Below are 14,972 nucleotides of genomic sequence, written 5' to 3' on the forward strand. Positions count from 1 at the left end.
CGACTCAACATCCCAGCTTCATTTTTCACATCTCTGCTCTTACGGCACGCTGAAGCGATTTCTGAAATGGCACAGAATGAGCTAAACAACGGGGAAAACTGTATCCCATCACCCAGTTTGTTAGGCGTTCCCGGAATGCTTTTTTACGAAAGATTTAACAACGAAGCTGATGAACACGAGGATGAAGTGGAGAGGATGTCAAAGGCAAAGCGACTTCTTCTTCTTCTTCACGGACCATGATGCAATGGCTTCCTCTTGATTCTCACGCTCCGTCAATCATTCATCTTTTTTTCTCCCTCTGCTTTCTTCTCTCTTCTTGCTCCCCTTCCTTGTCCGTTGGAGCGAAAAGGAAAGCATCGAACCGGAAGTAGATGTCACTAGGAGTCTAAGCGTTGTCAGCATGTCCGGCAAGTCTGCGGAAATAACCAATAAGACAGTTCTTTAGTGATCTCTCTCTCTCTCTCTGCGCCTTCTGTCTAGAAGGGGTCCTATTCGATTTCTACTCCTCTGGTTGTTCTTAGAATTGTCTTTCCATCAAAGTTTCATCGTTGTGTTCGCGCAGAGAATGGGTATGTCTTGAACATTGGAATGTCCTTGTCGAACGCATCTGGTATTGTCCGCACGGACAATTTTTCCATTTTCTGCCTTGCATCCACTTGATAGATCATTGACATCATCTCTTCGATTTGGGGTACCTCTGTGGCATGTAACGAAGTAAACAACATTTTAAATAGGCTGCAGATAGCCCTACGTTTACTATGGTTCAGCGTGACTGAGGCCTGCTTTAGGCGAAAGCGCCTCCTTACTAGTATAAATGCTAAAAGAAAAAGCTTTCAAAAATCATATAGCACTTTTTATAGCAGAAAATACATTACGCGGAACCATTCCATGCAACATTCCGGTTAGGATTTGCGATTGCGATGACAAGCGTGCTAACAATGGAGACTTGACTGACTAACTAACTAACTCTCTAGCCTTCTTAAACCCGAAGGTTCATGGCTGCAGCAACACAGTCCTACCGATTTCCTTTAGTTGCATCTGAACGTTATCCCTTCATCTTCGTCTTGGCCTTCCTACAGGTCTCTTACCATCAGGTTTCCCATTCGTGCCACATGGCCTGCCCACTTAAGTCTTCTTGATTTACTCATTCTAATAATATCTGGACATGAATACAAATTATGTAGTTCTAAATTATGTAACCTTATACATTCACCTGTCTCCTCATCCCTTTTAGGTCCAAATATTTTCCTAAGGATCTTATTTTCAAACACTCTCAATTTATGTTCCTCTTTCAATGTAAGGGACCAAGTTTCGCATCCACATAATAATACAGGCAAAATTACTGTTTTGTATATTTTAACATTTAGTTTCTTAGATATTAAACGAGAAGACAAAAGTTTATGAAGAGAAAAGTAACATGCATTCCCTGAATTGAGCCTACTTTTTATTTCCTCTTTAATATAATTTTCATTAACTTGAATTTGGAAACTGGTTCAAACGAGTTGTTATGAATAATTAGATTTTGATTATTACCTAACACTTGGTTTCGGCCTGTAAGCATATATTTAGAGACTTGACTGATAAAGTAAAATTCCTATGCGACTATTGAAACCCTTAATGAGTCAATTATGTCAAGACGAAATGATTTCAAACGGAATTCCAGGCGACATATCGATTCAAGATTAAACAATGGAACTTCCCGACGTGACACACGTGGCGAAATGTGATACAGCGTCGGGGCATTCGAAGGGAAACGAGAGACAGAGATTTCGCAAATTTGCAAAAACCTTCATAGAAGAGCCCGGGGTTAATTAAAACGAACTGTATTCGCTGACAGCTATTTGGCTTGGTTTTAGCAAGTTGAAAGTTACTTTAATTCGAGCAGAAATGTGCACGGAGAGAGAGAGGTGGGAGGTGATTCTTTGGTAGTGACGGTGAAGTTCTGTAGTTCTGAGTGTGTAACGGTTGGCAGAACTTAACGTGCCGTGTGCTTGAAGGGATTCCTTTAACGTTCTTCAATTAAAAGCGTTTGCCGCCAACTTTCTCAGCTTATTTCATTCATTCATTTTCTTCCTTCTGTGTTATTCAGCTATTGTTATTTCGTTCCCCCTTACTTCTCTTGCGTTATAGGATCTCTTAGTGGTAATTCGTCAGTTCTTTCATCTCTATTCTCTACAGGGTGTCTACAAATTAACACATCCAAAATTCTTGACTTTCTCATTACTTTTCCTTGGCCTTCTTTTCCCTTTTCCTTAACATTTATTTACCCTACTTAGGTATAGTTGGAAATTAGCAAAATATATATTTTTATTCAATGAAAAAACCTCTACCACAAGCCTGGTTAAGATTAAAACTGAAGCTGTACTTTAACAAGAGATTGAGATTTGCTTTAATTGAGGCGCTCAGACTAATAACAGCAGATCCCAAGCAAAGTTCATTCTGAGTAAAATGACATTATCCGTTTCATTTCAAAACTCAGGAGACTTTTAACATTATGACGTAATTTTTTAAGGTTCTTTTAAATATGGTTTTTCAAGTTAATCTGCAAATTCTTGAACCATTGCGGTTAATAGTTTCACAGATTTTGTGCTATTTACTAGGAAAAACTATACACGGGTACAACTTATGTACAAGAAAGAACCCAAGCGAACACCATGTTCCTACCGTACGCAGGATTGTCTTTATTCGGAGGAAGCTGGAATTTCACTTCGTAACGTGATACTTATAGGCAGTGGCGGCTCGTGGTCTGACTTTATGGGTGTGCACTTTAGACTCGTGTCCAGTAGAAGTGTTATGAATACTCGCACCCGTTTTTGCGTACATTATGATGCTAAATTGGCAACCCAAGTTATGACCACCTTTTACTGAAAATGAGGCTATCGGAGAGTTTTATTTCATGAAATATATCAACAATATTAATATACATAAATTGGAAATACTTCGGTGAATTTTTCGTCGAGCATTTTATTGGGTAATTCAATAAAATAAGTATAATAAAATTCGTTAATTCAACATTCGCTAACCTGACAAAATCACTATAAATATTGAAATATCGATTTAAAATATCAATATTATTGTCGATTTGTAAAATATTTAGTGAAAATTTTTACCTTCGCTCCACTGATAATAGTGAACAAGAATAATAACATTTGCATACATCAAACAAGCAGGGCCAGACGATTATCCGGGGCGCCAAACCGAGGATCCTCCTTGATTAGAGGAAAATCCGTGGCCATTTGTTTCTTTGTTTGAGTTTATTTTTAAGTTCACTTTATGCACAGAAAAGCAAATAGAGACGAGTACAGTTTAAAGTGTAGAGCCGTACCATTATGTGCCTCCATCTGTCCGTGGCCATTTGTTTTAAAAAGATTTGGTTTCATTGTTGACAAGAATTTATTGAAGTTACTGCTGAATAGCTTAATAAGCATATTGCAAAATCATGTTGCAATTTAAGGTAAGAGATTTTTGTTGTTTTGATGTCATTAAGGGGTTTTATTAAACACATACCTACAATAAATGTGTTCATCAACAGTATTAAAGTATTTTTAAAATTTGGCTATTATTTATAAGTTATAGGTAAACTTGCGCGTACTTTTGTCTCTGATTATTGTGTCCATTTTGTATGCCTATCGAGGTTCATTTTTCTCGATTAAATTAAACAAATAAGCATTCTGCTTATTATAATCACCAAGGCCATACAACTCTAAAAACAATGTGTCCTTCACATCGCCAGACAAACGTTGAAACACGCAAGTTGAATCAGGAAAGTTACAGCACTTCTCTAAGGTTCAGTGGTGTAATCGCAGTTTAAAAGAAGACGCGGAAGATCTTATCTTGCTCTGAAATCGGCCAAAATCAGTAAAACATACGTCGAATTGCATGTAAACAAGCAATGTAAAGCATAACCTCACTAGGTAAGGTAATGTTTAGAACGCATAAACCACTTACCTCTCACAGTCATGACTGAGTGTGTTGTTATGTCAGAATCTCCGAAAAAGACGTACGGTAATACCAAGTAAGTTAATGATAGGTAATCTCCATCTTACTGTCTACAACGCCACCGAACTCGTAGCGGACATAATCAAAAGCACACACAGTTGGGATATGTCATTTTTTCAATGATAATATTTTCATTTTCCTTACGGACGAATTTTAAGGTGGAATATGAGAGTTTTCGCATATGCCAAATCTTTTGATACTTCAGCATATGAAAGGTAGGTGGCAGCAGTATATCATCATACTTGTATCTCAAAATTCGAGGTCGGTTGGGATCTGCCGTTATTAATCTGAGCACCTCAATTATTAATGCATGTAAAAATTAATACTTCAGACTTCATTTTGGATGGTGAATGGCCACGTTACTTTATTTAATATTTTTTACAAAACTTCACGAATAAGAAAAACATTTTTTAAGGAACAAAGTGAACAAATCAATACAATTTTAGATTTTAAAAAAAATGATATAAAATCGGAGTACAGGTATATAACAATGGAAATTCACTATACTGTAAAAAAAATAGCAAATATTCTTGACCACAAGCAGGGATGGCGCTACAGGGGGCTAGGGGAGGCTGAAGCTCCACCAGATTATTATAGTACGGTAGACTCATGTCGACCGAAAAGAAAAACTTGAAGTTTCCTAACATAATGTTCTCCATTATAAAATTTCAATTGGGGCAAGGTAATTATAATGTTTAAGTGCATCTCACTTTTTTAAAATCACAAGGTTAGTTTAGTACCATCTGTTCTAAAATCGTCAGTTTGGGAGCTGCATATCTGGCTGGATCAACAAGGGCGCTTGTCATTTGATGCTTTAATTGGCAAATCGTCTGAATTGTAGATGGATCTATTCAGTGGCCGTGAGACTGTTTCTTTGGTTGTTGGAGGTTTGAGTGGTGTTGGAGAATATATGCACACACAGCTAAAATGTATAATTATTATCCTCTCTAAATCGTATCACTTTTTTTAGGAATAGGTCTAAGAGGTATGAAAAATGAATTTTTATAAGTGGGAGGACGTTCAACATCTAAAGAGCAGACAAGTTTATTTTCTGTTTATTAGTTCCTTATTCTAGTACCGAGTGTTGATGATGTTGTCTCACCCGTTTCATTGTTATGATGTCTGTCTCTTATATCTGCAAATATCCGAGAGCGAGAGAAAAATTCTTAAATGTTAAGAATTACAAAGATCAGAATTGGGCATCCCGTCCCCGTGGTCCAGTGGTAAGCGTAAGACTACTGCTTTGAACCATGGGGTCCCAGGTACGATCCCAAGTGAAGCATATTTGTTAAGTGACTCGGACACTACTATAAGCTCTTGGTTTAGTCCCGATTAGCATCTGTGCATATAGTGGACTTTAATACGAATCCGAACAACTACAAAACAGCACGCTTGGACAATTTAATTGCTCGTAAGGCTGGAACTACATGTTAATTATCATTTGTGAGGTTAGAAAATAATTTCTGCAGTGCCATCATAGCGGCCAATTTCGATTCCGTGCAAGAATCTTTCTTTGAAGCACATATAAAACTATGTATCCAATATTGATCAGCCTTTAGGCATAATCAGTCTTAAATAAAAGTATAATCTTCAGCAGTTATTTTCACTAATCATGTCAAAATGCCCGGTGGGAGAATTTCAACTGTATTCTTTGCTTATACGTCAATGTATTTGTCGAGGGGAGGTGAATTTGTAGTGAAAATATCTTTGTTCTTTGAGTGTGGCACGTCTATTCTTCGGAAATGTTACTGCAAGTGAACGGTATTTCTCTCACTTTCCCCATTTGAAGCCCTCTTGTATTGTCTTCTGCAAGACCTGAAATTAGTTTCCTAGTTCATTCTGTCATGGGTAAAGCACATGAATTTCGAATAGATAATAGTGCATATCAGTGCCTTATTAAAGAAGTGAAGACATTTGCAGATGAAAATAATATTTCAAGCACCGTAGTAAATTAACGAAATTGAAAGATTCCAAAATGATTTCAGCATTACGCGACTTGAAAGCAAAAGAACAACGCGTGAAGAACATATTCAAGTTAGGATCTACGTATTTTCCAGTCCTTCATTGCCTAATTTCTGGACTGAAGGAAAGGCTTACTTGAAACAGTGCTGTGTTATTTTGAATTAGCTGTTTAAATTCAGAAAGTGCTGATTTTCTAAACTACCAAAAACTACAATCTGTCGCAGCTCACTTCTGTTGTGATTAGGACAGTTTGGAGAGTGGCAGTTAAAACTGACGCCAAAAATTAATTATCTATCTATTCTGCCCATTAGGAAAAAGCTTGAAAGGCTACATATAATTTTGCAGCTCCTCTTTATAAGCAGACGTTCTTACTGTGGTTCATCTCACTTCAGCAAAAGAGAATTCACACTCTTTACTTAGAAGTATATGCAGTATTAATATGCATATCCAGAGTTCATAGTGAGTGTCGTTTTTAAGGTGCATTTTGTAATCTCAATAGTAAGTCTGCGATTTTATTCCATTAAATAATGGCTTAAGAAAAATAATATTTATTGTGTTTTGTTTGGCCTAAAACATTCATGACTAAAAGTACTTTTGTGTGTGAAGGAACCAAGTACAGTATCTTACATAGTGCGTCTCAATGTAAAATATGTCCCTGGTAAAATTATACCGCAGTAAAATAATATGTAAATACATTTTAGCCGGTCTCAGTTACACCCCCCTACAATTTGAGTCCGGAATCTGTAACCCCCCCTCCCAATTATTTCAGACTGGCGCCGTCACTGACCACAAGCACAATTTCTTCACTCGTTCTTGATTCACCTGTTGATATCTTGACTTTTTCTTGACTTTCTTGTCGGGTAGACATCCTGCTATAGCACTCTTTCTATTTCTTTGTTCCTCTATTTCTTTCTTAGTTTTTCTCTCTTTACCTTTTCTCAGGAGCTTTCTTCTTTAAAAATACGGTCGAAGATTTAAATATGATTTCAAACCATTTAATATTTAAAATAATACAATATTGGATTAAAATTAATTAATTGGAAAGAATGCTCTACCGGTAACAACATGACTCAGTGTGGATTGATTTAAATCACTCAAAATAAAAAAAAAAATATATAGAATAATGTTCATAAGAATTTTGTAGATATCAGAAACACTTTTGGTGAAACTACACAAATCTCAATAATTTAATGGTGATTATTAGGTTCTAAGAAAGAAAACAAAATATATGTACTGATGGGGTGAAGCTCATATGAAACTAAATGTAAACACAGGATTTTTCTTGATTTAAAATTCAATAATTTTATGAGCAAAAATAGCAAACATTGTGTAGAAAATTATACAAGATAATAATCATGTCAAAATCATTAAACTGTAAATAAACATGGCAGCTGATATTTTTCAAACTAGCATTAAAAAAATCTTCAAAATTCAGCTACAAGAACTATTAAAATATTTAAGTTAATATTTTAAGTTACAATTTTAGAGTACATCCAGAATGTTTTATTTTCACTGGAAGGAAAGTTACTGAAATTATTATTAGTTTCATTAACACATTCAACAAACATTTCCATAGTAGTTACAGTATCAGAAAAATGTATGTTTACGTATATCTTTTATTTGCTTTAATCAAATTCTTCAAATATTTTACATAGCCTTGTACTACAAATAGCCTTTCTATCAAAAACATATATCTATGTGCATGGTACCGAAAACCATGCAAGCAATTTTAAGCGTGTTTTTTTTTAAAAAAGAAGAAAATTCGATTTAAATAAAAAAAATCCTATTTAAATAAAAAAGTCAACAAAAATTATTTTTATAAACCCTGCTAACAATGCAATGTGTTCTAATATATAAAATTCGGCTAGCGACAGTGCAAAACTATATAATGGTATGTTTACTATTCCGATTTAATGATGCACGTGATACAGGCACCAGATGAAAATTTTCAGGCGCAATGGCGACCAGGTTCCCTGTATTTTCTACACCTGTGTATGTACGTGTGTATATACAGTATATATATGTTGGAGAATGACGCTCGAGTCAATAAGGATCGACTGATACGCGGGGGACACGGGTTCGTTTCCTCGGGTCTAAGATCGTAATATTTCCATGCTTGTCAAATAAGAGGCTTACTTGGGGCAACCTTGTGGTATTAAGTCGGCCGGAACGTGGTGCTGATCACATCGAAATTGACCACATTCTCCCATGAGCCTCCAGGGAGCAAGGGAAACTGACAGACAGACAGACAGGAGAACATTTCTGAAGGTGTCGCAATTACGTAGAGAGGAGAATAATAAATAATGACAAGAGAACAAATATCTCACTGATCTTAGTCATTTTCATACCTCCTCTCCTCATTTTGAAAAAGCAGCTAGAAATCAACGAATCAATGATCTGTTCGAATGTGTTCGGCTGTCATCGTTTACTTTCGTGTCCCGAAGTGCCGAACGACGCTCACGGTACGAAACAAACTCTAGTCGAATACTAGTATAGGCAAGTAGATGTCGATGGACCTTTGTTCATTGCAAAAATAAGAGCGGAAAAATCATCTATCCTTATTTTTCATTACTTTTTTATGCGTTTTATGCTGTTTTAAGAAATGACATTCTGGTGATTCGGAAGTGAATATTATCCACTGTTTCTTGTTTTTTTCTTCTTTTTTTATTATAATAATAATATATGATTCAATTCACGTCGCTCGGATAGCAGAAAACAGCATGCATGGACATGGAAAATTTGCCTTTAAAGCGCTTGAAAACGTACCGATATTCTGTCGGATTCGTTATCGGCGACGACACTGATTCCGGCACGAATTGTGCAGACGCATCGTTAAAATCGGAGTTCTTGGCGAGTGGGGAGTAAGAAGTTGTGGACAAAGTCTGAGAGTGAAGATGGCTCCTGCCTGGAATAAAATGTTTTTATCTCTTGTGTTTCTTATATCGTCGACGTAAATACAACATCGATAGAAATAAAATACAGTAGTGGCATTAATTCTGGACACTTTTAGTAAAATGTTATTTTTTTAAAAATCTCGAATGTAAAAACTATGTTTTGTATAGAAATATTAAACAAGTTTAAAATGACATCGTTCAGTAACTTCATTATTTGCATCTGAGTGCATCAATTGTTATTGTTATTTTCAACCAACAGAATGCTTGTGTGCGATTGTTGTATAGTAGGTGTACTGGGAGCATAATTGTTGTACATCGTTCAGTAACTTCATGAATTTCATCTTACTGCAGCATTGTTGTCTGATTATTGGTATTTTCTGTACGTACGTTACTTATAAGATGTTCACTTCACAAAAGTCAGCTTCCAACTGCTGCAAACAATGAAGCTCACACTTAACCCACAGTACAGTACAGAAAATACCAATAATCAGACAACAATGCTGCAGTAAGATGAAATTCATGAAGTTACTGAACGATGTACAGCAATTATGCTCCCAGTACACCTACTATACAACAATCGCACACAAGCATTCTGTTGGTTGAAAATAACAATAACAATAAATCAGACTACAATGATGCACTCAGATGCAAATATTGAAGTTACTGAACGATGTCATTTTAAACTTGTTTAATATTTCTATACAGAACATAGTTTTTACATTCGAAATTTTTTAAAAAATAACATTTTACTAAAAGTGTCCAGAATTAATGCCACTACTGTACGTTACTGGCTGCATCCCAGGATGGAAAATCATTGAAATAATCGCAGCAAGATCTCTGGAGTTCAGTTTTTATACCCTTCCAACTTGCTCCTTTCTCCTAATTTGGTGAAAGGCAGGTTCCAAGAAAGCATAATCTCAGTTCCAGCCGTTTTGCTTTGCCATGCGATCTTCGAAAGAATCACTGGCAGTGATGTGCCGGAGACTATAAGTTTACGTCGACATGCGTTGTCTACACGTAATGTACTCGTAGATTACATTGGGTTGTAGTTTACATAGACTACGTAGACAATCTAAAGTGCATTAAAATTAATTTTCAAGGCTTTCATGAAATAAAAGTGACATTTTCAACTATATTGGTTCCTAACGAACGAAAAATAATCCTATTTACAACAAAATTTCTCTTCCCTTCTATTATCAACTATGGAAGAAGATAAATAGTATGCAAAAAACAACAACAGATGGCAGTCGTGAGGCAAAAGTGGTCTTTTCCACATAAAGCAGTAAAGTATTTCCTATATTAGGTTTCTTCCTAGGTGAGAAATTGTTCGAATTTGAAAGAAAGAGTATGAAAAGTTCTCTTCACACATCAGCAACTGATACGCAGTATAATTTTCTTTCACTTCCACGACGCTCTTCGCTAAGTAATCACCTTTCGCCATGTTGTTTACGTAGATTACGTAATCTACGTGTATAACATAGTCTACGAGTAGAATGTAGACTATCGTGGTTTACGCGAAGACGCACATCACTGATCACTGGCTTTGCATCGTACGGACGTAGGGCTATTTTAACAGATGCAATACAGGGGATGGACAAAACCATGGAAACACCAAGACATAGGAACGGGTGATATCAATGCAATTTTTCCATTTGAAATCGGACGCGGTGAGACATTCTTTTGTTTTGCGCCGTGAGATAGGACCATGTAGGACAGGTAGGAGTTGACGCTGTAGATGGCGTGCAGTGCAGTCGATACTGAATCATGTCCGAGCTGACAGTGTTTCACAGAGGGCGAATTGTTGGTGCCCGCCTTGCAGGCGCCTCTGGCACCACAGTAGCCATGTTATTTGGCGTATCGAGGGGGACTCTATCCAAGTGACATAATAATGTGTCCGGAAAGACATCATCAGATAAACACCTGCGTGGACGAAAATGTACACTGAGTGACAGAGACAGACGGACAGTGGGAAGGATTGTGACCATGTTGTGCAGGAAGAATGGTGCAAGATCCCATTATCCACCATCCAGGACTTGTATTTGTCCATTCCTCGGAGACTGCAGGTCGTTTTGGAAGCTAAAGGCGGTCCTGCACGTTATTGGCTACGGCATTCCGGCTTTTCTTTGCAGGTGTTTCCATATTTTTGTCCATTCCCTGTATATGACTGTGTCTTTTTCATAGGGAGCGGTCGTCTGTCCCGTTCGACTTGTCAATTTGTCGAGGGTATCTCCGGCTGCATACCGACCTGTCGATGGTCGTTCCGGAAAATGTATCGTGCTGGACCACGTCTGCAGCTGTGCCATTAACCCCCATTTGTTTCTGGTGCTGAAGATATCGGTTTCGGAGACGATACCGATATTATCGTTGCGTGTGCAAACCCTCTTACTGTCGTGTGTAGAATTAGGATTATGCTTACTGCAAGGTAGTCGATGTTCTTTGTACAATGCGCGCATCGCAACTGAGATTGCCACCCTTCAAAGGGTACAACAGCTAGAGGACAACAACTCTTACGATCAGCAGCCAGCAGACACTATACTGGGCTTGTGTGAGTAGACCTAAGACAACTTTACCCAACAATCTTTATTCTCGTACCTGTGAACCGCCCTAATATAATGAACAAGATTGTGGCGTGTGTAACACAGTAGATTTTCATGGCACAGGGGTTGTTACAAGCCTTGTGCCCGGATCCTTAGGGGGGCGAAAAAATCTAAATCTTCCGCTGACCCCTCAGAACGGAAGCAATTCTTTTGAGTTAAATTGAGGGTTGTTCCACGAAGGGGGGGTGAAATATCTCACCGAATCAAAAAAAAGAGAGAGGAAATCTTCGGAAAATGCAATTTTACTGCGGCCTTGTTGAACGGGCCTAGATTGAACCAAGAGAACCCTGGCTGATTTATTATCCAATAGACCAACCCTCCTCCCCCACCCTTTTACAACTGTCAAACCGATATGGTGTTTTAAGGGTTGGGAGTTCGCCGGTACGAGGAACGGTATGAACCATACGTCAAGTTAATAACGTAGTAAATTGCATTCGGGATCGCATCAACTAAGTCTGCCATGATGCACGGATTTCAAGGGGTGAGGGGGAGGGGATATGGATACGGGGTTTAAAATAGAGCGACTCAATGTGGATGCAATTGTTACTTTCCCATTTTCACTCTTCCCCCATCCCTCTGGGTAGAAATATACAGTGTGACTCTAACTTGTATTTATGAAGCTGTTTTCTACCGGTGTGCTATTTGTTTCCGCGGGGCGATTTTGGGCTGGTAGTTTACGCCGTTAAATAAATAGGCGTTTTTTCCTCTCTCCTCAATTCCCGTACCTTTCGGTCTTCAATTTAAACACACACACACACACACACACACAAGGAAAGAGACAGATAGGTAGATAACAAAGATAGCTATAGAGTGAGAAAGGGAGGGATTAAACACAAGAAAGAAAAAGAACGAACGGTAAAAAGATGTAAAGAAACAGGGGTGAAAGTAGAGAAGAGAAGGAGAAAAGAGAGATAACCAAGAAAACGAAGAACTGGAGGAATTAATAATAGGAAATATAGATGAAAATATAGAAAGAAAATGGAAGGAAAATTGGGAACAATAATATGAGAAAAGAAAAGAACATTATATTGGAAAGAACGAATTATTTTACACACACATACACACACACGGAGAGAGAAAGTGAGAGAGGTAGATACCAAGGAAAAAATAGGACATGAAAGGGAGAGATCAAGACAAAGAATGAGAAGAAAAGAGGGTTTAAGTAAAGAAAAGTGAAGTAAAGTAAGTAACAATAATATGTAAGAAGAAAGGAAGAGAAGACAAGAGGGAGAGAGAGAGAGAGAGAGAAGAAAGATAGGAAAGTAATAACAAATAGATGCAAAGAGAGGAAGGAAAATAAGAAATCTGCATACACCTTCAGCATAAAACAGGGTACATGTTCATTGAAGGTTTAAAATGGTGTAAAATTATCATCACGAAACTTGTACTTGCTAATTTCTCTCAATTCATGTACGTTTGATCGAATCACAAGCGCACCAAACATGTTCGCTCAAGCTTTGCTATCGACACTATAGATACATAGCCTTATTGTGTTTTAAAATGTCCACAATTACGGATCTAGATGTTCGATAAAGCACTGTGGAAGAATCAAGAGTGGTATCCAGTGGCATAGCGTGGATTTCTGTGCCCTAAATGTAAAATATGCGGGTGTGTGGAGCCAACCTCCGTGCCAGAGCTCGCTACGACGCAAGGAGCCCTGGGTTCGAATCCCGGCCAGGGCATAGGTGCTCTTTGTGAGTGTCCCTTCATCAATGTCATCCTATCATCCTCATCGTCGCGATTAGCAGGAAAGTGGCAGAAATGCAACGTTAACTAACAAAATGCAAATTCAAATGAAATATGTGGCGGACGAACAGTGGACCCCCAGCGCCTGCCTATACCTCAACAGACGGAAGAAAACTTGATATATGCATTTTTAATATAACACCTCACAAGAAAAATTAATCTATGTTTACTTTCTTTTGGTGATATTTCAAGGCAAGTAAGTTCTCCACGTTCTCCACAAAATACATGGAACTGCGAAACTTTGAGATCAAATTCGAAATATTTTCTTTCACTCCAAGCACAAGTTACTCTACTTTATCTGCTAATACAGGCGATACTATAGGTTGAATTTCTGGGATTCTGCAAAACTAGAATGTTTAGGCAATCTCTTCGTACAATATCTGACTAAGAGTTAAAATATACGAAAGTCACTTTGCCTGTAGTATACATGGACGTGAAACTTGGTCCATTACATTAAGAGAGGAACATCAATTAAGAGTATTTGAAAATAAAATCCGTAGACAAGTATTTGTACCTAAAAGGGATGAGGAGACAGGTGAGTGGAGAAAGTTATATAATTTAGAACTGCATAATATGTATTCTTCTCCAGATAATATTAGATTAATTAAATCAAGACGACTTAGATGGGCTGTCGATATGGCACGAATTAGAGAGGAAAGAAGCGTTTACAAGATTCTTGTGGGGAAACATGATGGTAAGAGACCAGTAGGAAGACCAAGACGTGGATGGAGTGATAACGTTGAGATGGACCTAAAGGAAATCGTTATGGATGGGAAAGATTGGACAGATGGAAGGTTTGTGTTGCTGTAGCCATAAACCTTCGGGTTTAAGAATGCTAGAGAGTAAGTAAGTTAGGCAATCTTTCTGGCCCCGTAAACCTCGATGACCAATCTGCATTGCAGAGCGTGAAAGGTGACAATACTGGAGCTAGTAGCAATGGAAGTTTAGAAATACATAAAATAACCCATGCAGAAAGAGGCTATTACATACAATATTTTCCTTTCCTGATCTCTGATCTAAACAAATTGGCGCCTCTTCACCCCGTTCAGTGCACACGGCCTTTGAAAGACTTTCCCGGAACCAAAGCGTTGCTACGGCACTTTCCACCCTGGAAGCCTCCTGGTATCATCCAAACTTCTGTTTTCGGCCGACAGAGCGCACTGCAAGTCCAACTCATCGTCCACGGTTGGCGAGCCAAGCAGAAAATTCGGCGAAGCTGTCCAATTAGATGAAAGCGGGCGGGGAAAAGATTGCCCCAACCTAGAAAAGCGCCTCCATCTCTCAGAAAATGGATATGGAGAGGAATCTAGACGACCTATCTCGAGATGAAAAGGTAATTTCTGACATTACCGGAAAGCGGCGATTTCGGAGACCCTTGTGCCTTGGGTGCTCATGCCGTCTACCAGATGGCAGCACCGATTTGCTTGTCTCAAACGAGTACATAGACGCGAATACGGACCGATAATTATTACAGTGGACTGCAGAGAAAGGGGCAAAGTATAGCTAAATCCCATCTGGAGAAATTGAAGCTTCGACGACATACTTCCAAAATCAATCTGCGTCTGAGAACATGAAATTGTACAGCTGTGTTATCAGAACGAATAATTGTGTTTCCTGATGTAGAATAGACAATGTAATTAATACTTTTGTCTTCATTTTACAGTTGCAAAATCGCTTAAACTGTATGACTTTTAAAACATGACACTTGTAGATTATTTATGTGTAAAATTATAAATTTCATAGCTATAATAAATCTAATTTCAACCTTAGAATC

The 14,972-nt window shown here is 37.9% G+C and overlaps 1 protein-coding gene across 1 annotated transcript in view; it reads right to left on the bottom strand.

Moving 5' to 3' along the window:
- Positions 1–14,972, bottom strand: part of LOC146003883 (thrombospondin type-1 domain-containing protein 7B-like) — a 559,677-nt gene that overhangs the window by 424,059 nt on the left and 120,646 nt on the right. The gene's annotated exons all lie outside the window — the stretch shown is intronic.

This window comes from Lepisma saccharinum, chromosome 21 (genome assembly GCF_977018435.1).
Source record: "Lepisma saccharinum chromosome 21, izLepSacc3.1, whole genome shotgun sequence".
In the NCBI taxonomy this organism is placed as follows: Eukaryota; Metazoa; Arthropoda; class Insecta; order Zygentoma; family Lepismatidae; genus Lepisma; species Lepisma saccharinum.